This window comes from Vulpes vulpes, chromosome 1 (assembly GCF_048418805.1).
Source record: "Vulpes vulpes isolate BD-2025 chromosome 1, VulVul3, whole genome shotgun sequence".
Classification (NCBI taxonomy): Eukaryota; Metazoa; Chordata; class Mammalia; order Carnivora; family Canidae; genus Vulpes; species Vulpes vulpes.
Window position 1 is genome coordinate 44,732,761 of NC_132780.1, and position 26,945 is coordinate 44,759,705.

Below are 26,945 nucleotides of genomic sequence, written 5' to 3' on the forward strand. Positions count from 1 at the left end.
CTCTTTCCTAGTAGGTAAGAATATAAAATTAAATATGTTTTTCCCAATAGTTAATTTTTTGTTCCTCTGGAGATCAGTGTCTGCTTACATTTATTTACCTAAAGAGATCAAGGCTAAGAATTTTCTAGAGGCAAGTCATATACATTGATTCATAAACTTCTGAGAAAAGCTTGAACATTTGACACATTGAAGGTAAACTCAAAGGCTACTGAGAAATCTTACTTTGACTGAGCCATATAATGGGAAATCTATTGGCTCTGACAGACACATGCTCAAGTGTGTTCCAAAGCTGAAAATGTGGGCATGTTATTCTCTTTCTAAGAACTTTCCACATCTTAATATCATCTACAGAGTAAAACAACCTGCATAGCATCATTTTATTTTTTTTTTATTTTGTTTTTTAAAGAAGAGCTGTCTTTATTTTTTTTTTTAATTTTTATTTATGATAGTCACACACAGAGAGAGAGAGAGGGGCAGAGACATAGGCAGAGAGAGAAGCAGGCTCCATGCACCGGGAGCCCGACGTGGGATTCGATCCCGGGTCTCCAGGATCGCGCCCTGGGCCAAAGGCAGGCGCCAAACCGCTGCGCCACCCAGGGATCCATAGCATCATTTTAATAATCTGGGCTCTACCCACCAATCTGTTTACCTGCATCTCTTGTCATTGCCTTTCCTCAACCTCCTGTATCTAACCATTTCTAATTCTCTGACTACCCTAAACCACATAGGCTTCTCTGTGTCTTGTGTTATGCTTGCCGCCTGGAATGACCTTCTCTTCCTCTTGGTCAACTGGAAAACACTTACTCTTCTTTCTAAATGCATCTCAAGTGACACCTGCTTTGTTTAGTTTCCCTGTCTTTTCCAAGTCATGTAGATTTCTGCTCTATGCTCCAAGGTACCTTGTACACAACTCTACCCTTATCACCATCATCATCATCATCCTGCATTGGGTTTATCTCTTTCCTGGCTGTCTGCATACTAAAATGCAATCCCCCTGAAGAGCAAATATGATGTGGGAGAGCAAATGATTGCATTTTGCTACCAAAATGCTTTACTCTATATACAGACTCAGAGGTGGGAGAGTTTAAGTAGTAAATGAATCTCATGTGCATTTTTTCCTTCAGTAAAAGGTTTTGTGTCTTCAATAAATCTCTTCTCTTTGAGGTGGGCATTAATTTGAGATGCATATTGAACTCAAAGCACTTTACCTACACCTCTGATTATCCTCCTAAGTCTCTATCCCTCCCTGTTCATGCCAACTCCTCCCTTGAGTGGGGACAGTTGAAAGTGTTTTTAAAACCTCAGATCAACAATTAGGACCAGCTAAGATTCATAAACTCCCCAAACAACCAAAAAATACAGGTAAGAGCATGCTTATAGAGACATGGATCCTAAATACACTTTAAAATAATTTTTCTCTTTGTTTCCCTCTCTCTTGCATTTTTGGCATTGGTCCAAACTCCTTTTTAAAATACTTGATCTGTTAAGTCCTCAAATAATGCTAAAACTTGTCTCGCTTCAATCTGTTGCAGTTTCCTTTCTCATGACATTATAAGAATCAACTACATTTTCAAGAGTCCAGAATGTTGCAGCTGAAGAAGCACTCTCATATTTGAAGAAAGCATAATCAAAATTCTTTCCCCATATGCTACCATTTCAACAGGGCTATTTTTCCACCCTTAGAAATTTATAGTATCAGAATTCCTCAAAAAGTTAAAGAGTAGAAAATTAAACCCAGAATGATCTTATAACTACCTTGCAGAGGAATTACTTCTTGTCCAAATTCCACTCTAGGGTCCCTAGATTCTCCCACACCCAGTTCTGTGCCTGAGCCTGGATCAAGCTAAAAGAATCACTGTTTAAAAGGATATAAGTTTCTATTTTCATCCTATTCAACATGTGGTCTGAGATGCATATTGGAGAACAGGTTTTTTTTTTCTTATGATATTTAAAATTCTCTTGATACCATCTGGAAACAGGTTTCCTTTAACAGTGTCAGTCTATCCCCACATTTCTCTAGTTCTTGCTTCTCGTCTCCCGATATTTCTTGGTTGTGGTTGCAGAGACTTTTTTCCATTGCACACCGTGGTGAGCTCTTCCTCGTGTTCTTGAGGTGAGGTTGGAGGAGAGGATGGATTTCACCTCTTTGGCGGTCTCCCTCCTCTGCCCTGACCTCTTCAGCTCCCACTTCTCACCTCCCACATTTCTCTCCTTTCTAATCACCTCTTCTCAGGTTCTTTTGCAGGATGTCCTGGCAGTATACCAACTTTCACTGTGATAAGTTGAACCTTTCATGCTTCTTGGGGAGCTTGTGCTCACACAGCTAACTATGATAACTTTTACGTAATTGAATATCAACAAATCCTTGAATGAGGGAAGAATGAATGACTTTTACCACTCATGATTTTCTTTCTCTGGGCTGTCTGACTCTGACTTTTCCTGTTTCCTGAAAGGTAATACCATGTCAGGATTGATAAGTCCTTTCTTTTGCATTTTTTTTATTATGTACTTTTTTCTGGTAAAGTATCTTGATTGGTAGTCAGGAAAAATTCTCTAGTATAAAAGAGGTGTAAAAGAGGTGCTGATGTAGAAACAAATACACACAGCCCCAAGTATGCAGCCTGAGTGCAGAGTGATTCAACATTGAAGAGTTCTATGTCTATAAAATTAGCTCATTAGAAGGCTTTTATCTTGAGGCTATAATACCTCTAATTAGCATAACTTTGAAGTCTTCCTTCTATGAAGCTGCCCAAGTAAGTGATTCTCAGTCTTTGCATGTCGTTTTTCAGCCATGGCTTTATTATAAAGCAAGCTGACTGAAGCTTAGTCATAATTACAAAACTTTTGGTGGGTATAGCAAGAGACTTTGATATTTCTGCTTTACCATCTGAAGCAACTGAGGGCAGATGAGCTCATTATGAAGGAATGAATGTCAATGGCCATTATGAGCTGTTACCATGAACGTCCTCTGAATACCCCACACATCACTTTGGCATTGGGAGCAATGGGATTAATTTTAAGAAAGTCCACCGATTGAGGGAAACCTGTGGCTAGTGCGTGGGCTTACCTGTCTCTGAATTCAGGCCATGACATTTCTACACATAAACATTCAATCAGGAACCTTGGAAAAGTTTTGGGGCAAATTTGCCCTGGGATTTCTGCCTCTGCATGATCTTCATCCAGAGCACTCAGAATTTTACTCTGTAGTGGTGACAGTTCATTGGAAGTGGAGAGTTTCAAAACTTTAAAGTAGTTGCAAAGACTAAACCCAGGAATGGTTTCTTTGCTTATCTCCTGTCATCCTTATGGCCCAAAGAGCTAACCTCAATGAGAAATGCAAGACTCCTCCGTCTTGATATCCATCTATTGCTAGAGCGTGGAACACATTTTCATATAGAAATAAAGTAAATGAGGTGTGTGTGGTTGGAATGGTGCAGTTATTGCTTCTCCTCGCTTGAAATCAGGTCCTTTGTGGGTGAGACTGGACCCAAGCTTTCAGTGTGCCTGCAAGACTATAGCAGCTTAAAATAAAAAATTGGAGATATGACTCACTTATACAAATATAAATCAGAGTCTGGTCAAAGCATGAATGCAAGTTCTCAGCTAGCCCTCATCACTGGCGGTACTGGAATTACCCAACCATGCAGTTCTGTACCAAACTAACACTTAATGTTTAGAACTGGAAATGATTGCCTGAACATTACTAACCAAGGTTAAACGAAGTATTATACTCATTTCAGCATTTAGTATAAGAGCTGGGTAATGCCGGAGAAAATGACTGAAACTTTAGAAGGAAGCAATTAAAATAGGGTTGCAAGGAGGAGGGAAAGTTGCCTCAGTGTGGGGGAGTTAGATTTGAAATTCTTGTGCTATAATTTCAGCCTCAATCAGCCTCCTTGACAATTTTGTAGACAGACATAAATTCCTTTCAGACTTGTATCTTTTATCGTCTAGTTATTAACAGAGGGGAAAAACATATTTTTAAGAGCTATCCTCTAGAATTTATGGAAATAGACAATAATGTATTCATTATTTTCCTGTTTCCCACTGGGATCCCTATTTACCTAAATCTGTAGTTTGGAGAGAGGGTGGTGGGGGAGGGGAGAAATTAGCTAGGATTTTCCAAAATCAATTTTGTACTATAAAATGTAAGAGACAACCTCAGGAGAAGTCCATCCACTAGGAAGAGAGTAAATCCTTTCATTAATTCTCTATTCGTTGAGTGCCAGCCTTGGGTGTGGGATGTGAAGTTAGATGTGGCTTCATCCTATTCCATGAGAGATGGTGTGAAAGGAGGGTTCAAGTATTCACAGTATGAGTGCACGTAGCAGAATATTTCACCTGGGCTGGAGATCCAGAGGCTTCTCTGAGGAAGCTGGGATCTCAGGGAAGGATAACAATTAGGGGACCAGGGATAGTGTGGGAAGGTGTTCCACAGTGAGATACACAGTGTAGTGTGAGGTTGCAGACACCAGAGGACAGACAAGGAAGCGTGAGTGCACAGAGCAGAGGAGACTAGTAGGAAGTAGTAGTGGGAAGGGAGGCTTTACAGATTTCATGTTTATTCTAAGGGAGATGGGAAGGGGATACACGGTTGTGGTCGGTGATCAGATCGAATTTTCATTTTTAGTGTTATCTCAGGCTGGAATATGGAAAAAAAGAGAAATAAATGCCAGAGAGAATATAGTGATTCTAAAGAGAGATAAAATGGAAAAATTCAAGATGTAGTTAGTAAATAAACTCAGTATCATTATGGGGTGGGTTTCTCATAAAAGGAAAAGTGACTCATAGGTTTTAGGATTTTAGATCTGGATGGGTGGGGGTGCCACTGCTAGAGAAAATAATGTACAAGGCCCCAGTTTGTGGATGAGAAATCTTCATGACTTCTGTTTTGGGCATGTGCAATTTTAGGTGCTTTTAAAATGTGGCAGGAGACATAACAGGTTTTAAAATGTAACAAACGCAATTCAGATATATAGAGAACATTTGGCTCCTTTATTTTTTTATAATTGATTCTTTCTTCATCATAAACTCCCCTCACCTGGCAGCAGAGATGCTGGAGTACTTTAACTTGATAATATCTTTCAGTTCTTGCCTGGTATAAATGGTATCTTTTATTTTCCTCAGTCTCTTTGGGGATAAATTTGGCCTTTCAGATTTCTACTCCCTTTCCCGAACATCCTGAGATGGTGTCTGGGTCTAGTGTTCAAAGGGATTTTTTTGTGAGCTGATGGAAATGGGCAAAGGAGCTTTGGACTCACACTGACCTCTGGTTCTCATTGGGATTCTGTCTTAGGGTGGCCAGTCGAGTCCAGGGCCTGGACTGATGTTCTAGGAAGTGTAACTTACCCCATTAGACACTGGGGACATGACACAGGCATCCAGTTCAAAAATAAATTTAACTGTCATACATTCTCTGACTCTCTCAGGATGAATTGCTTTGATTTTCCCTTTACCGTGGCACCCTTCACATTTGTCTACTTTCTTTTTTTTTTAAATTAATTTTTATTGGTGTTCAATTTACCAACATACAGAAAAACACCCAGTGCTCATCCCGTCAAGTGTCCACCTCAGTGCCCGTCGGACTTTCAAATGTCAGATTATATTCTGACTTCCTCCACATCTTTCCACCACCAGTCAGAATATTTATAAGAGGAAGGACTTCAGTCAATTTCTTTTTTTGCATCAGAGCATAGGTACCTGGCATGAACCGGATAGGATCTCTTACTTCCCAACGTTTGTTGGTACCAGGTTGAGGTGCCAGATTATTTCCATTTGCTATTTAATTTTTTAAGAATACAAAACCCAGTTTATTTTCTCATGCTGAGTGGTGTAGCAGAGAAATAAGATGGTCTTAATGAAAGAAGACTTCTCCTGATATTGGAAACTTTTTCTAAGTCTCTTCTTTGCCTCATTTTGAAATAGGTATCTCCTTGTTTACAAGTGCAAAATAACAATCTTTATTTGCTGTCCTGTTTAGAAGAGGTGAGGCTTAAGAATAGCAAGGTCTCAAGGGTCTTATGAGACTTACGGTGAAGGGTCAGGATGTAGAAAAGAAAGGGATGGAAATGAGTCATCAGAGGTACAAAAAAAGAAAAAATTTCCACTGCTTTTTGGTTTTCCATATGTGTGCACAGATATTCCCATACTGTCAATTGCGAAAGCAAGAGTAAAGCTGCAAAAACATAAAACAACTAACCACCCCCCCCAAACTCTCTCTACCTTAATTGTTGCCACTTCATGTGCTCACCTTCTAGTAAGCTCTGGGAATAAATAAAGTACTGAGTCTCAGTTCTGGGAAAAAAATTATGGATTATCTAGACTGTAGGTTCTAAAGTCTAATATTTATACCAAGATGGTTCAAACTCCATGTTTTTCTGTTCACTAAAGTGTTCCTATAGCATAAATTTACTTGGTACAATAGGAGCTCCATATAGTTGACCCTTGAACATTGTGAGGGTCAGGGGCCCCAACCCACACAAACTTTGGACTCCTCCTAAACTTAATTACTAATAACCTACTATTGACCAGAAGTCTTACCAAATACATAGACAGTTGATTAACACATATTTTGTATGTTCTATATGTATTATATTCTGTACTCATACGATATAGTAAGCTAGAGAAAAGAAAATGTAATTAGGACAATCACAAGGAAAATACATTTACAGTACTCTACAGTACTTTTTTCTGTAAAATATATGTATATTTTATTTAAATTTTTTAAATTTATTCATGAGAGACACACACAGAGAGAGAGAGAGAGAGAGAGAGAGGCAGAGACACAGGCATAGAGAGAAGCAGGCTCCATTCAAGGAGCCCGACACGGGACTCGATCCCGGGTCTCCAGGATCAGGCCCTGGGCTGAAGGCAGCATTAAACCACTGAGCCACCTGGGCTGCCCTATATATATATATTTTACAGAAAAAATATTATATATATTATATTTATATATATATATATAAATTTTAATATATAATATTATATTTATATATATAATATATATATATTATATATATACATAAAAGTGGACCTGCACATTTCAAACCAGTTTGTTTAAAAGATTAACTGTACATATTTGATGAATAAATGAATGAAATTTCTTTCTTTGCAGATAAGAAAACTGCAATTAAGAAAGGCAAAGTGACTTGCTTAGGGTCACACCACTTGTAAGTGGTAGATGGGGGGGGACTCCCATCTCCTGACATCTCATTTGCTATACTTTATGCTACACAGTAATATTTCCTGCAGCTTAAACCACAGAAGTACTCACCCTTGAGTGCTGTTATAGGTTTCTAGAATTTATTTAAACCATAAAAAAAGCAGGACGAATGGTTGTTTTGGTTCACTTAATGGATCAGATATCCAGGAATGCCAAAAGCATATTTATTTACTCACAGGTAGCAAAACACCATATAATTCTTTTTGTGGTTGTCCAGTCAATGTAAATTTTTTTCTGTTCCAGTAAACTGTACATTGATTAGAAATTATTGCTGAAAAAAGACCACCACTCAAACAGAGGGTCTGAATTAGGCAAGATGTATGAACCCCCAAGCACCTGTTATGGTGCTGTGAAAATGTATGTCCTCCCTTTATTTATTTGTTTTAAAGATTTTTTCCATGCAGAAACGGAAGCTCTTTCCTGTGGTTATATTGGTAAAATTCAGCTGGTATGTGAATTAAGAGGAGTGAGAAAGAGAAAACTTTTAAGTGTTTGGGAATATAAAAATCAGACATTACATTTTATGCGTGGTAAGGAGAGAGAAAATACATTTTTAAATATTAGTGAATAAATTGAACTTCCCACTATCCCATTGCTATATCCTCCTTATTCTGTTTGGACTATATTATGGATTGGGATTAGACTGTAAATTCAAAGGTAGAATAATTAAGTATTAACATTTCTCACATCTCAGTTTACATACATGGAATATTCAGAATAACTTTTTTAAATTTAGTATTGAATTATTGCATCTTTGCAAACTGCTTCAGCTGCACTTCTTTTAGTGCACCCACTTTTTAAAAGGTGCTCTTCCCTGGGGCTTCCTGGAAGCAAAATCTCTACAGATTCTATTAAATGTACAGGGCCAATAATTATTGCTCCTCATGGGGGAGAAAATTTCCTCCAGCAACTAAAATAATAATGTGGCAGACTTTTATTAAAACAATCCTAGGGAAATATCTTCAATCCCATGGCCTTGTTAGGTAACATCACCTGTGTTAATACTATTTATATTGTTTCTCTGCAGTGAACATTAGGATGAAATTTTAAAACCAGGCAGATGCATCCCTTTCCAATCTTTCCACGCCAATGATAACTTTGTAAATAGTTGTATTTTATTTTTAAGTTTCCTTTAAGTGCTAAAGGAATTGAGAGAGAAAGAGAGAGAGAGAGAGAGAGAGAGACTCTTGACTATGTTTCTTAAACAAATAATGTCATAATTTAAAAATCCTAGATAATAGCAAAAGAAGCACAGGCTCAGTGTAGCCATTTATGCTGCTATGAATAGCTCTCTACTTTAACACAGGTTCCAACTTTTTTCTAACTCCTGCTACATTTCTGGTATCACTCAGCCACGAGCACTGTTGCCTTGCAGGCATGCCTCATGGAGAGAGTAGAGTTGAAATTAGACCCAACAAAATACACGCTGTCTTATTCATGGACTCAAGAAAAGTGCTTCCTTGGGAGATATTATATTTCCATCTTCAAGTCTGGGGGTTTGGGCACCCAAAAGTGATTGTCAGCAACCCAGCCAGAGCAAATTTAACCTTACTCTGAACTCTGGTGGGGCTCCAGCGGGACTGTCATGAAAATGTCGACTTTTGGCCTTGAGTCTCCAAATCGGGTCTGGAGAGCCAAAGAAAATAGTTAGAGCCTGAGTTGAGAAGTGAGGAGAGAAAGGGGCCAGAAACCCCATCTAGAGGACCCTGAAGCTCAGCGAGCACGATGGGAGCCTGAGTTACAAGTGAGGCCTCCCCTTTTTGCTCCATTCCTCTTACTGTTTCTATTTTCCCTTCTGTCGAATGAGCTTTATCAAAATCCTCATGGTCCTCAGACTAACAGCATAGGTATCACCCAGGAAGCTTATTAAAAAGGCAGTCCCAGGCCCCACCCTAGAACTACTGAGTCAGAATCTAACTTTTAACAGGATCCCCAGATGATTTCTACGCACATTAATCTATGCTCTGGTATAAAAGGCCCTGGTCCAAATGCCGAAGAGTGAATCCACAATGGCAGATCCTCTTCAAAACAAAAGAATGTGACAGTGAAATGACAACCTATCTCTCAGATTAGGAGCACTTCAGAGCTTTGACCTGTATAAACTAGATCAGCAAGCACTCACTGAGCTCCTACCAAGGCAAGGGCGTCCGTTCAAGGCTGACTACCAGAATAGTCCTCAGGGGTTTGAAATTTAGCTGTGAGGGTGACATAAGCAGAGAAAAAATATGTATATAGGCACACGGAATATAGTCCAAGAGCACTATTAAAGCTGAGTTTGCAAAGCTATTTTGGGAAAGAACAGAATACAGAGATTGTTCTGCAAGTCCTATCTGCATAGGCATTCCTGAGTTCTTTGGAGCTTATGCAAAGAGGGATTTGGGACTTTTGCCAATCCCTAATCCCCTAAAACACAGAGTTCAGACACTGTCAGAAGAGCACAACTGGCATCCATCCTCTAGGAGAAGAACCTGATAGAGATTGGAAACATCTCAGCTATGAGACTCAGGAGTCAGGAGACTCAAAACCCAGCCCAGTGAGACTACAGAGACAGATGTGTGGCACCATCATGAGACAGACACTTCTTCCTTTCTTAATGCTACTCTGAGACCTTCTCAACAGTTTCTTGAAGGGTGATACCACCTTGTCACTACTTTTCCAGAACTCAGTAAGAACAGAGGGATGATATTAAAAAAAAATAAACACAAAAAACAACAACAACCCTTCCCCCCCCCCCCCCGAGTTTTCCATCTGTCTAGAGCTCTTCAGGGAAGCAGAAGGCACCAGTGCACTCCAGAAGTCCCAGGCAAGAGAGGTGCTGGGCACGGCTGGGTCTGGCTGATGATGTAGCTGCTAAAAGCCCTGGAGAGCCATTTTGGGATAGGATTAGGTTCTTGAGAGGAGGCATCAGCTGTGGGAAATGATGCTGAAAGCCCTTATGCAAAATCCCTGCTGATGGAGGTTGCTACCACCCAAAACAGATACGGTACTACTAGACTCCAGGCTCTTTATTACATAAGCTCTAAGGGAGGTATTAGTATCTGCATTCAACATTCAAGGAAGCTAAGTCTCAAAGAGGTCAAATAGTCTATACCTGGTTGAACCAGAGTCAAATCTGAATCCACATCTCCCTGGTTCTGAAGTCCATGATCCTTTTTGGCACTGCAGAACCTCCCCCTGGTTAGATGGGGCTTGCCAACTAGAACCAAGGTGGAGATTGCAGGAAGTCATTAGTTGCCCAGAGCCTTATGATGGGAGAAGCAGGTAAGGGTGCTGGCTGGTGGAACTAGCCTGTTCTGAGCTCTCCAGCCTGTCCCATTTGTGGCCTACAGAGAGCATTTTGCTTTCCACAGCCATCCATTCCTCCCTGCCCAGCCAGACATTACCGCTCTTGGGAGGGAAGGAGCATTAACCTAGTTGGGGAAGTTTGATGGGCTGCGGCAAGGCTAGCTTCATGGGCAGGTAATCATTGTAGGCACACAGCGCCCCTTGCCCATAAGGGCCCTGCACTTGGGGTTTAATGCTCTGCTATCACTGTCCTGAAATTCTTAATAATTTTATCTTTGAATTTATGTTGTGTAAGTGAAGTCTAAAGGGACAGTGGAACATGAGCTCAGGGTTTGGAGCCTTGGCAAAAACACAGTGTATCAAGCTTTCTTGTGCCCCCCTGGGGCTGGGGGAGGGGGGTTACCTGCTACCTGTTCGCTGCCCTCAGACTCCCAGGGCCCTGCCCAGCCTCCCCTCTCCCTAGTGCTCTCCACCTAGGGATTTGTAACTGTCATGTCCCATTTGGAGACCGCAGGCCCTTGGGGGTTGCTTGTGTGTCATGGAGTAGGGCAGTGGGCCTGTGGGAAGTAGATATTGCCTTTCCTACCTCTGGCTGGGGGACCCTATATTTTCCTTTGGTACTGGGCCCTGCAAAATATGTGGCCAGGCTTGAGCCACAGTTTTCTATGGTTGGAATTCAAAACGATTAGAGATTAAACACATTTGGGCAAGATGTCTCTCCCTTCTTTCCCAGAGGTCAAGGGGAAACAGTCTCAGCCATCTCCTGCTCTTCTTCCTCCTCCTCTCTTGTGAATCCCAACATTAGACTGTTTCCCTGTTATAGTCTAGGGTTAACCCCAGGCATTGGGAGCAAACTATCTCCTCCTGTCTTTGCTCCCTCTAGTTCTAGTGTCTAAGGCTCTGGCAGTTGAATTTTGGATTAGCCTTTTAACATAGTGGTAATATGTGAGAGTAGGATTTATGCATTAGGAGTGAAATAGATGTAGCAATTCTCTAGCAGTGCTTTGCTTCAAGAGTAGTTGGGCCTATATAATTACAAGAAGCCTTAAGTAAAAGGAGGCTTCCACATGGTGGAACTTAATGGTGTTTGGGATCAAAATTCCAAATAATGAATTGTTACTTTGCTTTAGCTTTCTTTGTATATATATTTCCCTTAGGGTACTTGTTGACAGGACAAAGCCCTGAGCCAAGGCAGTATATTTATACTATTGATCTCTGGCCAAATATCATTTTAATACTATTCTAGTATTACCTAATGTCGCCTCAGGCCCAGTGATGAGATGAGTGAAGATAGAAATTTGTGGTCTTCCAATAAGGTTTCTTTAGTGACAAAGCAATACATTCTTTTCTCTTAAGGATGCTTTATAGGCTGAGAACATTGTGTAGGAACTGAAACAGCTTTAGCAACCTTAGGTTATAATCCCATCACAAATCCCAACATGGTAGAATGAGTGGTCAAGAAAGAATTAGGAGGTCATGCAAATGGCATTCAAGTAAGGTCATGGCGTTAGTAATGGCTAATAGTCACATTTTCCACACGGATGATAATTAAATTATAATAACATAGCTCTTGAAACCTTGGAGCAGCTTCAGAGATTATACATTTCAAACCCCTCAATTTTCAAATTAAGAAAACTGAGAGTCTAAGAGGTGGAAAGACATATATTGTCACTCAGGAAACCTTTGTAATAATTGGTATTTGAAATCCATGTGTCTAGCCCTGAGGACCTATTCTTCCCATTACTACATATCCATAGACGTTTATTAACCATGATGGATAATTACGTGTAACAAAGGTAAAATTGTGTCTAATGTGAGATGACCATTTCTCATAAAGCTTTCTAAATTAGGGCTAATCTCTGAACACAGTATAAGTGGAGAAGAGTATGTGAATCTGTGTGTGTGTGTGTGTGTGTGTGTGTGTGTGTCCACACACAGTTGTGTCTTGCTTTGTTACATGAGCATTCTTCATTGGTAGGTGGAATTAGGTGATAAGCATCATGGAAAGTTTAGGGATTTTGGAAGGACTCCATATTGCCTTCTCAAACTTTTCACGGCCTATTAGAAAATGTCTAAAATTCTAAAATTAGAAATTCAGTTCCCTGAACTAAGGAAAAGAGAGCTCTGGCCTGGTAAAGTGTAATCAATTCAAGCATGAGACCCACAGATCAGAGAGAACAAAAGGGCCTTTCCAGACTCCTATTCTTTGCCTGACTCTGGACTCAATCTCTGTACAATAGCGGCCTGTTCTTTGAGAAAATATCCCTCCCTCCATTCTTCCATTCAATTATTCATTCATTAATTTAGCAAATATGTTTTGAGTCTCTCTCTACTCTGCCTGTTGACAGATATTATCTCTTATTTCTCAGTAACAAACCCAGTCGCCTTATTCAGTTGAAATTATCCTACTGAGAAGCATCTCTGTGAGACTTGGAAGGCAAGAAAGAAAGAGAAAACATCACTCCATATGAGTAGCAATGGAAAGTAGGCTCTGGTGGGTGGCACAGGGCCATTGGGTTTCACCAACATTCTCCTGATGGCCATCTGCTTTTGTGCCACAAGCAACTGAGATTTTTGGTGGCAGCTCGCCTACATTTCTGGTACTTCTAGACTTCTTCAAAGGCAGCAGAGATCTCCCTGATCTTAACTCATAGCCATCCTAATGGTTGGACAAGCTTCTAATGCCCTGTATTAAATTCCTTGCTGCTCAGAATACCTACAGTGATTTCTGTTTTCCTGGAAGATTCTGACAGAAACAGCCCAGCACCAGGCAATGAACAAAAGATACAAAGCTGAGTCTACCCACTCTGTTCTCAAAAACCTTTCCTTACATTGAATAGAGAGCCTCTTGCCTGTCTCATATGGACATTGGTCATTTTCTTGCCCTAGGTAGTCACATATAATACATCTTGCTCATTCATTTGTGTCTAGCCTTCCTGAGAGCAGATATCCACAAGGAGGAGAGAAAAAGGTAAGGAAATGCATACACAATTGGTGGGGAGGAAATACCCCTAAAAGTAGAAAAAGAAAATTCTGCCCTGTGTAGGTTTCCTGATTCTTAGAACATAGAGTTGGATTCTATCCTCAGAGGGCTTGAATGAATCCTGTTGATTTCAGTCAGAGCAGGACAAGGGAGCAGGATAGAAGGTCTTAGGTCTTAGGCCTCCATCTGAGGGCTCTAGAAGTCTCCTAAGGAGATGTGCATACAAAGTCCCTCACTTTTACCTCTAATAATCACCCAGGAGATGACTACACCTTCTTTTGCCTTTTACCCTCTGAAATGTTCTCTCTTTTTTTCTAGCTGGCTAATAAGGAAAGATGCTATGAACTCAAAAGAGAGACCTTTGCATCCCATGTGAACTGTCACACAGCTGAGCCTTGAGCTTGACTCCTCTGTCTGTCTCTAGCTGCTAGAAAATGTTGTGGTCATGAATTGCCTGGGTCATCTTTCCTGGTGGACAACTTTTGGCAGTATGCTTAATGGGAAGAGAAGTAGTAGAATTGAATGGACAATATTGTATAAAAATTTAAAAACCCTTTAAAGGATGAAGCTGGTCTCTTTACATATTTACTCTTCTAGAGGAAAAATAACATGTCTCTAACAGTTCCCCAATTTTTATCAGGTTTTATATCTTTTTCAGTATTTGCTATAGATATGGAGTTTCTAAAGAATCTGTTACCCAAGCAATAACTCCAGTGCATGTACATCCAGTAGCCATATTAAATGTCTTAGTTGAATTTAGTACCTGGGGGAATTGAATAACAATAGAACTTGTTGTACAGTAAACAGTGTTGCGATTTAAGAGAGTTTCAGTTTAATCAGACAGTAAATGTTGTAAAGAGTGTGTAGCTTTATGTCTCTCCTGTTCCTCAAACTTCTAATGTAAATGAAGAGAACACAGAAACCACAGTTGGAGGAAATGACTTGCAGGAAAATCCATGAAGACTGGTAAGTAACAGGAGAGTCTTATCTTTGATAGTTTCTGGAATGTTAAATCTTTTCCACTGACTAGGTCTGACTTTCATGCATGTTTCTAAAGAGCTTGTCTCATTACTGCCCAGAAAAAAAAAAATGATTTCACTTTTTGTTTATCTAGGCTAGTTAATCTTTCTTTCCCCACATACTTATTTAATGCTGATGCTAGGCACAGAGTTGCTCCGTGCAGTGTGAGAAACCCTCAGTAGACTTATAATTAAGTGACAAAGTGAAGACATCACACCTAAAATATAAAATAATGATATGAATCTTTGTGTCACTAAGTACATTGCTTAATTTTAAAATACTTTCCGAGCTTCTACTCTGCACAAGGCAGGCATTTCTTTCTCTTACCTCCCATTTTTTTTTCCTCCAGATTCACTATTCACTCTTTTCAGCTTCCTCTGAAGGCACATAGAGTATATCCATCCAGGATCTCTTGCCTTCTGGCTTCTTGTTAGATTGAGCCAATAAGAGATGCCGGCATGAGATCAAGGGTGGGAAAAGAATGAAGGTTCGGTAGGTATTCTCCTGGTTCCCTTCTTGCTGGGTCATCTTAGATAGGCTGCTTTACTCACAGAGCTATCGTCTTTATGTTCTAGAAAATGCTCCATACCCTGCCCCTTCAGGGTAGTAATGGTTCCCTACAGTGGCTGGTCCTAGAGTACTACACTATCTTCTGTTAAGGAAAATGTAAACCCTGCCCATGGCTTTGCAAATAGTCCCTAAAATTCAATATAAATGACCAATTTTAATGTTCTATCTTTCCTGTCTGGACTTGAACTCATACAAGGCAAATCAGACAGATATCTGGCCTTCAAGAAGAAGATAGGGCATATTTCAACATAAATATGACAAGACAGAATTTTTGAAGTGTGACAAGACAGAGATTGTTAATGTAACAGCAAGAATAGTAAACTTGAAATTAGGTTATATAGACTGTCATCCCTGCTCTTCTTCTAATTAATTGTGACCACTTGAGCAAGGCATGTTACTTTTTGGATGTCAGTTTCCTTAGGTGTATAATAAGAAGGATAAACCAGATGTGTTCAAAGATTCTGTCCAATGTCAAGATGCTGTGCTCTTTGAGTGCCGTAAGGGAGTGGCAGTTAGATACTACAAAAGAGTGGCAGCTAAAGTGCCATGGGAACATGGAAGAAACATTTATAAACTGACACTAAGACCACTAAGAGCTATGAAATGTCTGAGGAGGAAGAGATTGCTCTATGAGGGAATGGTTCATAGAGTTGCTAGCACATGGGAAATCTTTATTTCATCTGTTGGTAAGTGTTGTAAATCATCCTAGATTAAAGCAAAGTCTATGGAACTTTCGCCATTCCATATCGAATGGTGCAGCCGCAGAAGCTGACTTACCTATAGGCATTAACGTGTATATGATAGTTGGTGTCCCTTATATTATCTCTGCAGAGACCCTGTGTTCACTTTAAGATATCTAAGATCACCACTGTTCCTGCCAAGCATGGACTTCTGCTGCTTCTAGATTTCCCATATAATCCCCTCTCCCTCCCTCTCATGGCACTGGATTTCTTCAAACATAGACAGTTTAAAGATTTATTTGCTGATAAAGGCTCAGAGTCTTCCAGAAGTGAATTTGAAGCTCTAAGAGAACCTCCCTGTGTTTGGCAGGAAGTAAGGAAGACAACGTACTGGAGGAGGACTCCTGGAGACAGGACTTGTGTGACTGCCAATTAGGTTGCCATTTATGAAAATATATTGAGCAACTACTACTTCTTGGGCACAATGATAATCAAGAACTTTAGTCAATGAAAGAGAAGGCTACTAATAACATCTTAATCTAATAACATCTTAATCTAACAGCATGGCACCATGTCTGCCACGGTCATGATGAACCAGAGAACCGCATGTAACTCAGCTGGATGGTGAGTGGGTGAGGAAGGAATCAGAGAAAGCTTTCTATAAGAGACAATGCATAAGCTTAATCACAAATGATGTCTAAGAGTTACTTACATGAAGAAGGAAAGGAAAGATGTCTACTTCAATGAGAATAGGATGACTGTAGCCTTCAAAGTATAGAATAGCAAGAGCTATCTCTGAATTATATGTATGCAGGTATATCAGATGACCAAAGAGTGGCTTGGTGGACTAGAAGTATAAAATAAAAGTGGAGGAGTATCTTATTAAGGGCTCATTGAGCCTTCATGGTTTGTTGTAAAAACCTAACCACCCAACATGGTTTTATTTGTTGTGAAATGCATTTTAATATGTACCAAGTCAATCTATACAGAGGACTGTCAGTGGAGCAGGTGGGTAAGTCATGGCTCCCTGTGCAGCATTATTTCCCATACATCCCCCAGCAAGGGGCCCTGACAAATAGCAATATAAAAACTCTACATCTTTTAATCAATATATAATGGAATAATGTAATTCCATCCATGGATGACTTGGGAATCATACTGTCTTGCCAAAGATGGGGAGTTGCTTCCTTAGTCAGAAAAAAAAAGTCCATGTGTAGGAGAGGCTTGGTAACATGCTCTTGCAGTTTTCCCTGGGTTGTAGAATTGTTGCTGTTTTTTCTCCCCTCTTGTTTTTAATGAGTGCCTGAGAAATACTCTGACTCCCAGGGCTTTGTAGGAAGAGGGAAAAAACAGATTTAATGCTATTCTGAGTCTTTAAACACATTTACACATCCTCCATCTGCTTGGGAGGGAAAAAATTCAGATTCCAATAACAAAAATTGTACAGGTCTTCCTTGAGGCAACAGAAAATGCATGTGATAAGGGAATAGCCATGAAGTGCAAAGACGTATTTAGGTCTTAGCGCTTATTGACTGGAGCTGCAAAGAAGATGTGAAGGATGTGTGAAAAATCCCAAATAAAAGAGCTCGAGTAACATACAATATGGATAAAAAAATGTGCTTTAAAGGAAATGCAACTGTCACAAATGAACGTGGTGGGTGGAAAAGAAGGGGGGCCAAGGGAGGAAAAGTGTATGACAAGAATGAAGATAAGCAAGTCTCTTCTTGCAAGCTTGGCTCAGAGAAACAATATTCTGCAATTATTGGTGTGCATTACATTCATCCAAAATACAATCTAAAATGCAAGAATCCTGAATTAGATTTTCCTTCTACCTTGCCAGCAATGAGGCAGATTTCAATCTTATATCAACTAAAATCCATAATTAATGTGAAAGGTGATTGGGACAACTGGAATCGGCAGTCCTGAGAAGAGCCTGGAGACCACAAAACCCTGCAGTTCCCTGGCAGGCTGGCACAGGGCATGTTGTGCCAACATCACATTCAGGGTAGACATCTGATGGGACGTGTATGAAATGTGTGTTACCACTCATGAAGACCTTCTGGGATGAAGTATTGGATGTGTTTTGGGTTGGTTTGCAGCCAATCTGGCGGACTTGTGCAGCACATTGTGAAATGTCACTTTTCTATTTAAACTCTGAAAGGGCACTGGTTTCACATGTTTACCAGTTGTCATTTTCACGTTAATTCATCTAATTTGTAGCATATACCTGTGTGCTGGCTATATATAACAATCCTTAAAGTAGAACCTGCCCAAGTGTTTAGGATCTTAAGACATTTTTAAAGCCCCTCTTCCCTACCCACTCCGTTCACAGTATTTACACCATAGGTCTGAAAGATGTAAGGAATGACTGCTCATGTATTCCATCATTTTGGGGTGGATTTTTATGAGACCTTAGCAGTTGATACTCATGTTATGCCAGAGAAATTTCCATCAGTCCACCCCTTGGCTTGGTGAAACACAGCAGGGCCTGTACAGAAGGAATTTCTTGATCAACAACCAGCCTCCACAAAAAAAGGCCATGCCTCACCTCCTCACATCATAGGTAGAGCCCTAGAACCCCCTTGCTTATGACTGCCACCCAACCTGCTAACACTCCCAGCACAACTCCATCACTCTGCAACCTTCAGCCCTGACATGATGAGTGTTCCAGTTTCTTAGATAGCTTGGTGTGGGGGCAAACTTGGGGGCACATGTCCCAGTTTACTTGGAGTCTAAGAACTCCAGTAAGTCGATAGACTAAAGAAAGTTTTGGACATTAAATATATGTTTTCAGTGTAGCCTTTCGGAGGGTTTTTGTTTTTGTTTTTGTTTTTAAGTAGCACTCAATCACAAATATTTATTGTACTCTTAATAGGTACCAGGCACTGTTAGAATTATAAACTATTCCTGAGGAGCTAGCAGTATGTTAGGGACGATGGATATAGGTGGTTATAATTCAAAGAAGATTTCTATCAGTTCAGTACCATAAGAGAAAAAAATCTTAATAGGGACAGTATAGAAAAGTGAGCCATCACTTCTGGCTGGAGTATCACAGAAGTTCTAGGGGAGACACTTTTTGAGATAGACCTTAGGGGATGGATGGAATTTCAGGAGGAAAAACTGATAAGAATATACATCCAGGTGGAACATGTAGGCACCAGGTAGGCAAAAACATAAAGACAGGATATATTTATCTTACAACAATTGGGATACATTTGCAGGAGCAGAGGATGCAAAGAGGAGAAACGAGGTAGTCAAGATCAGTTGGGAACATTTGTGTTGAAACATGCTAAGCAGGGAGTAACACTACCAAGACATGGAAGCTTAACTACTAAGTGATTAAGGTGTATGATGGTTCTCAACTGGAGGTGATTTTGTCCTCCAGGGTCATTGTTCAAGGTCTGGATACACTTTTGGTTGTCACAACCACATGTGAAAAAGGAGAAGAATCTAGGAGATAGAATCTAGGATGCTGCGAAAAGTCCTACAACGCCTTCTCCAACAAAGAATTATCTGGCCCCATATGTTAGTGGCACTGAGGTTGAGGAACTCTGAAATGGAATAAAAGAGAAGTTGATTGCTGAAAGGGAAAGCAAGGGTTAGTGCATTATTGAGCACTGGATGTTATACTATATTTTAGCAAATTGAATTTAAATAATTTTTTAAATGCACTATTGAAAGCGTCCAGCTGAGAGGAAGAATGAACTCAACAAGATAGTGGCAGTAAAAATAGAAAAGGGGAGATAGCTGAACCAAGTATTTAAAGGTAGAATCAGCAAAAATTTGGCAATAACTTGCCTCTGATGAGGAAGAATGAAAGAATAAAAAAAGAATTCAAAACTTTAAACTTTTTGGGGGGAGTTTGGGGGGAGTGTTTCAGATCTTCACAGAAATGAAATAGTTAACAAGAACTGTCTGGCAGGAAAAGGCAATACACCCTTTTGTTTTACAACATAGAATTGGAATCATATAAATCTGGGTTCAAATCCCAATTTTTCTATTTACTAGTTGAATGGTTTGCACAAGCTTCTTTGGTTCTCTGGGGTATTTCTACATTAATAAAATAATAATGTATCTCCCTCACAGGCCACCATGAAAATAAAATCAGATCTTGTCTACAGAAACCATTGCCAAGCACAAAATTTTGCTACATAAATGTAGCTATTTTTCTGCCACTGCTGATATTGTTAAGTCTTGTTGTCTAGCCTGGAGATATGTCAAATGCAGCTTGAGGAAAATCTTAACCACATAGCTACCTTTGACTAACACTGATGCTCCCAAAAGTTAAAGCCACCAGATTCAGTAATTTGGAAGACATTTTGGCAGATAATTTGGGCTGCATAGAAGTTCTACTCTGTTCTTACACTAGAGGAACCACCTGGAAGTGATCTTTAGTGTTGTGTCTATGGCCTCAAGTATAACTCTTGGCAATGACAACTCTAACTGGAGAAATGAAGATCAGGAGTTGTTGGAGAGACTTGAGACTCCACTCGTATGACCTAATGATGGGAGAAGACTGATTAAATGAATGTGTTGAGTACCTACTCTACATAAATACTGAGAGAAACAAAGCAACCACTGCAGTGTTTGCATGATGATTAAGAAGGAATAACAAATTAATCACAAATATCTTGTTGTGGTCAATAAGAGGCAAAGACAGCACTTAAAATCACTCAAAAAGTAATTGGACTTGACTTCACTTTTTGAATACCTAATGGACTTCAAAGTTTTTCTTTGGTGTAGAAATATTGCTGTGTTAAAATATGTTGCTATGTTAAAATTATTTATTTGAAATATGTGACATATGCTGCATTTGTCTTTCTAGCTATTTTTATTTCTTAAGAAAAATATTTTCTCATTTGCTATTCTATCACACATCCACATGTTTTCGTATGTTTAAGAGGAAGAACACATCTCACCAAAGGAAACTACTAGATCCACATTTGAGAGTTTTATAGGTAACTCATCGCAATGACCTGTGAATGGGTGGAAATACTTTCAGCAGATATAACAATGAGGGTGGCATGTGGACTTCTCAGAGTTTTTGGATTAGCTGGTACTTTTTCAAACTCTGCATTTGTGCCTTCATATTGACATCTTCATCTGCCACCATTCTCCAAGATTTCATGTATTTATTGGTTGTATCATAGACTGCCTTTATATGGAGATTTTTTCTTTACTTCACAGGAAATGAATATTAAGTAAAAGAAAATAGTCAACAAACAAGGAAAAGACCAAAAGAAAAGAAATAGGAAGGAAATCAGAGCTCGATGGTTGGGCACAGTGTCTTGTTATCTACAAGATGGACCACGTGGGTTCTGAAGGTGTTGAGGACACTCCACAGAGACTTTCAGTTCTAAGACAGTGTTCCCTCTTCAATTTTATCATCTCTTAGTTAATGTGGTGTGTATGTGTATGTGTGTAACTGTTTAATTCTTTAAAGTTTAATTGAGCACCCTTGTATTGGAGAGTAGTTGGAAAGTCATGGCTTAAAGTCATAACTAAATTAGTAGTTTTTTCATCCTTTTACATTTACATTAAAAATTGTAGACAAAATAAATACATTTTTCCTGGTTAACAATCTTTAACCATGGGACTAACATTTGATAAGAAACACTTTTACTGAGAACGTAGAAAATGTTATTCAGCCTGCCATTTCTTCCTAAAGATCTTCTGCAGAAGGTGACACATTCTCTTTGTTACAAAACATCATCTTCTTTGCAGTGCCTGTGATGCCATTCAATGGTATGTTCAATATTGGCACATAATAAATATTCAGTCAGTATTTTTTAGGTAAATAAATTAATGAGTTCAAAATTAACCTGGTAGAATGGCCAAGGCAGGCATCTCCCAATATTTTAAACTCTCACATGAAAAAAATTCTTAGTTGTACTCTTACATATCTGAGAATGTACATATGCATATATATGCACATTTATGCATATGTATTCCTATAATTATATGCATGCACACACATATTCTGGACTTCTTTTGAAAGGTTTATGTGTGATGATACACTGTATATAAAGTGTGTCTTTATGTTGTTATCCATTCAAGGCATGTATATCAACTGTACATATGTTGCACCATATGGCACAACTTCAATGCCCATCTCTCAGCTTTATTCTTAGAGTCACTAAAGAAATGCCTCTTAAGATAAGACAGTCTTAAAATAGGTCAGAGACCTCAGGAGTCAGTTTTTTTTTAATGATAAATCACATCATAAGGAAAAAGGTGAAGGTGGGAAATACTCTTGCTAAATAAGTCAGCTTTCATAAGCAGAATGTAAGCTACTGAGACTCCTCTTCCTTGACATACTATTTTCACAAATGCCTTTCCTATAGCTTCTTACCTCAGTTGGTATGATCTAAGGATTGATAAATGTATATTTCCCATAATCATAGAAGATGTAAATTTGAAGGGCCCACAGAGCTCTAGGTTTAGTAGCTACATAATGTTAGGCAAATATGTTGAATAAATTCCGTAATTTATTTTCAACACAAGCACATTTAGAGGGAGGTGTATTTATAGATATTTTAATATTATTCTAGTTCACACTCCAAGAAAACTAAGCTTAAAAAAAAAACATACTATGTGACCGCTTACTAACTCATTTCTTAAACTAATCATTTAACATATTTCTCAGTGATAATCTGCTGTGAGGTTTGTGTCTTGTTCCATTTCACAACCACCTTGATATGTAGATATTCTTATTTTGATTTTATAGATGAGTAAACTAAGAGATAATGAGGTACATCTAGTAATTGACCTCAGCTCACTCAGCTAGTAAAAGGTGGAGATGGTATTCAACAAATATTTTTTAACTTATAAATAAATAAAATAAGAAAGTTGCTTGGAAAGCATCTTCCAGTTTGTCTGATTCTTAAGTCAGATCTAAGATCTAATATCTGCCAGATAATTAATGATATAACCACCCTTTTGGATGCAAATTATCAGAGAAGGGATTGCTAATTTTCAAAAGTCTACAAATTTTAAGAGTCTGGGTTTTGATAGGCATTTAGCACATGTGATTTCATTAAATATTGCAAACTGCTATGTAAGAAGATTCGGTATCTCCAGTCTATAGATGAGAAAAGTATAGCTCACCAAAGTTTACATTTTTGTTGAGGCTTGCACAGCTGGTAAATGAATTGTATAAAAGAAGTATCAAACTAATGTCTGCCTCATTCTAACCAGCTACCTAGCGTATCATTCATAAATATGAACAATAGCTAAGGAGCATCAAACACTTAAGGAAAGTATCTGATATGGAAGAGACCACAATAAATAAATAAATAAAACAAAGGAATTAAGAAGAAATACAAAGCAAAGAAAAAAATAATTTAATTAACACATGTCTAATATGATATCTCAGCCTTAAACATCAGGGGTGCTCTTTGTTGGAATCCTTCTTTGCACAGTAGGTGTTGTCCAAAGCTACACTACTCTGGAGGAAGGTCCTAGGAAGGATCTAGGAAGCATACATCAGTTCAGACCCATATGGTGTTATTGCCTGCTTTGAGCAAATTGGCTCTGTACGGTCCCAGATCCTTTGCCATCAAAGAACATTTACACTCTCTAATTGTGATTCTTTATATGTTCTTCATCTATTACTTCATCATCTGCTGTAACTTAAGTACTGGTTGAAAAATAAAGTTGTATAACTATCTTCAAAATAGAACCAAGACACACACTGAACATTCACTATGTGCCAGGCATTGTGCCAGGTGGTAGGTAAAAGGAGAAGCAAAATCTCTATATCTATTCTAGAGAAACATGCTTGGAAATGTTTGGCTTGGTTTGTTTGCTTTGTTATGACCAATTTTATTATATAACTTCATGCTTCATATTTTTTTTCACAGTGACCAGTTGGCATTTATAAACGAGTATTGAAATAAAGAAAAATTAGAAGCAATTCTCAGCTGGGAAAGAGGAAGGGGAAAGATAAGATGAATTATGGAGGTCTTGACTGGAAGGAATTTCAGAAAGGAAAATCATTTTAGAGATAATTAACCAAAAATATTCCAAATATATTCCCACAAATGATAAATATACATTTCCATATTGAAAGGATCCATTGATTCTCTAATACATTGATGAAAACAACAAAATGTGTTAGTATAGAATTTCTAAATATGAAAAAAGAGAATAGTCCTAAAAAAATTGCCAGCAGGAATAAAATAAGTCATATAGAAAAGACCAGGAGGGCAGCCCGGGTGACTTAGTGGTTTAGCGCCACCTTCAGCCCAGGGCCTGATCCTGGAGACCCAGGATCTAGTCCCACGTCAGGCTCCCTACATGGAGCCTGCTTCTCCCTCTGCCTGTGTCTCTGCCTCTGTGTGTGTCTCTCATGAATAAAAAAATAAAATCTTTAAAAAAAAGAAAAGACCAGGAATCAGAATAAAGTCATATTTCTCAATGATAATTAGAAACTTCAAGAAAATGATATGGTTAGACATTCTGAGAGGAAAATTATTACTAATACAGAATTCTAAACCCAGTAAAGATATCAAAGATGTGTGTGAATAGAATAAAGGCATTTGAGAAAATGATGCAACCAGAAAATTTACTTTCCTGCCCTCTTTCTAGGCAAGCTATTGAAAGGACGATGTAAAGCAAGAATGACATGGGATCCAGGAAAAGAAGAGTTCAACTTAGGATAGAAGAATGGGGAAATGTCAGGATGATGGCTATGCAGCAGGTGGAGAAAGAAGCAAGTCCAGGTTGAAGCAAGAAGATGAAAACATCTAGGAGGAATATCTTTGAGAAAACTAAAGGAACTCATGGATCCCCCAGAAGAGCAGGGTTAGCAAACTATAGCTGGGGGAAATCCTGCCCCATGCTTGCTTTTATAAATAAAGTTTCCTTTCCCATACTCACCCTCACTTATTTATATTGCTACAGTCTGAGCAGAGCAGCTGCAACACAGACCATAGAGCCCACGAAGCCTAAGCTGTTTACTGTCTGGTCTTTTACAGAAAAAAAAAAAATTCTCTATCCTTGTATTACATTTTTGAATGATGTTTCACACTCTTGGATGTATTACTGCTAGATATTTAAAAAAAAAAAAACAAAATAAAACCCAGCACAATTATTAATGCTAGAGAAAATCAAATGTTAAACAAGAAAGTTACTAACTGTGGATATTGTTTAAAATTGTGGCATATTTTGTAATGAAAAGGTAGCGTAGAAAAAGTGGTAGTGAAAAGATATAGGTGTGTCGTGGGGTGGATATATAAGGACACTGAAATACTTATTTCCCTGCAGTAGGAAGTTGAAAAATAATATCTAAAGGAGAAAAAACAATTAAATCTGTAAGGATACTACTAGAAATATAGAGGTAGATTTCAGGAGCAATTGCTGAAAGTGGTTGCCTTTAGAAAACAAGAATCAAGGGTGAATAGGTAAGGCGACTGCGGTTTTGCAGTCTTATTTTGTAAATCATGCATATATACTACTTTGCTAAAAATAAAAATTAAAAGTATGGCAAATGGTATTAGAGAATCATTAAAATGCACCAAACTTTAATAGTGGTGAATTATTTGAATCTTGGTATGATGCATTGTGTTTTAGCAAACATCTGCACTTGAATGGCTTCTCTCATAAGAAGAAAACAAAGGACAAAAAACATTGCTGAGGGCTTTAGGTGTGGATGAAATGACACAGACTGAAGAATCACCATGTTGACAACATTCTATCCAAGGCAACCTCCGCTGTACACATGTTCTAACATATGGTAAATTTTCAACCTCTCAACTCTCTATTAGCTTTCATCCTCAGAGTCACCAAGGGGCCATTTTGCAGAAGGAGAATCTACTAAAATGGATCAGGCACTTGGTGGCACGGAATCAATCCATTTTTTTAACATGTTAAAAGTATATGATTCAGTATTCTGTAAACAAAACAAACACGGTTCCCGCATCCTTTGAATATATGAGACAATTATTTAAGTAACTTGTCACTTTTTATATTTTGAGAATATTGCATCTGTATTTTCTTCTGTATCTTTCTATATTTTTGGTTTATGCAGCCAATATTCTTGATCAGAGAACAAGATCATTCATTTTAGTTTATTTTGTTTTAAAAAATAAAAGTGGCTACATTACAGCATAAATACATTAGTCTCATCACAGGTAAAAATGAGGCACCGTCATTTGCCCTGTTTGTGATTTTTTTTTTTTTTTCACAAAGAGCCAGGTCATGAGGAAATTGTAAGTAGCTGTGAATCTTTATACGTAAAGAATGCATACTTGGTAATGTGTATGTAAACCTACATATATGCATATACGTGTACATATGTACAGACACATACACAGTGTGTGAGATTCTGGGAACAAGATTTGAATAAACGGCTTCTTTTACTATAAAATGATGCCATCCTCAGTATTTCTATGAGAAAAAAATTAAATTTAAGCAACAAATCAATGGACACACAAAAAAAATAAGTGAAATTGGCATTTCTTTTTTAAACCCCACATGAAGCTGGTTTAGGATTGTGAGCTTACAAAATAGAAAAGAAGTCTATATTGGAGTCCCCAAAGGACTTTCAAAAGGTCAGAACAATATCTGCCTTTTCATGTGTGCTGTGCCTGGACTTTGTTACTCTGGTAAAATGTCTTTGTAGCGCAACAAACTCTAGCAGTTTATCTTAAAATCTGTAGAGTGGATCGCAATGCTTCTTATCTTGTTTCACACTTCCGAAGGGCTCATCCAAGCATTGATTTCCAAGGATGATTTGCTACAGGTTAACATTTTTTTTTCTTTTTTCTCTTTTGACAGATTAAACCAAAAGAGAGCCCCATATAAAATATCCCACACCTACTTCCCCGGTTTGGAAAGGGCCAGCCATTCATAAACTAGAGCACTGTGTGGCCACTTTGAGAAACTGCATCTGTCTCCTGGGGATGTACATGGACAGCAAATTATGAGGCATGCTCTGTCTTTTTACTCACAATCGATGGCAGAGAACAGTTTGTGTGTGTGTCTAGCAAAAATCCCCTAAGTCCTCTGCATGCTTTGCCATCATTGTTTAGGTGGTAAAGTGAAGTAACATGTCACCTAATCATTGTTTGTGTAAAGGAGTCATGAACTCAAAGATACTGGCAATGAACAGTCAGGCAGGATTGCAATTTTGCCTCGTCACAGGGAGACTAGTTCAAAAGTGGGAGGAATGTATTTGCCCATA

At 38.6% G+C, this 26,945-nt stretch overlaps 1 long non-coding RNA gene across 1 annotated transcript; it reads left to right on the plus strand.

Annotated features, from left to right (window-relative positions):
- The first annotated feature begins 13,684 nt into the window (after nt 1–13,684).
- LOC140599610 (uncharacterized) lies at nt 13,685–25,659 on the plus strand. The gene is made up of 3 exons (XR_012002454.1): nt 13,685–15,002; nt 20,948–21,071; nt 24,350–25,659. It is a non-coding gene; the product is annotated as an uncharacterized lncRNA (long non-coding RNA).
- The last annotated feature ends 1,286 nt before the right edge of the window (nt 25,660–26,945 follow it).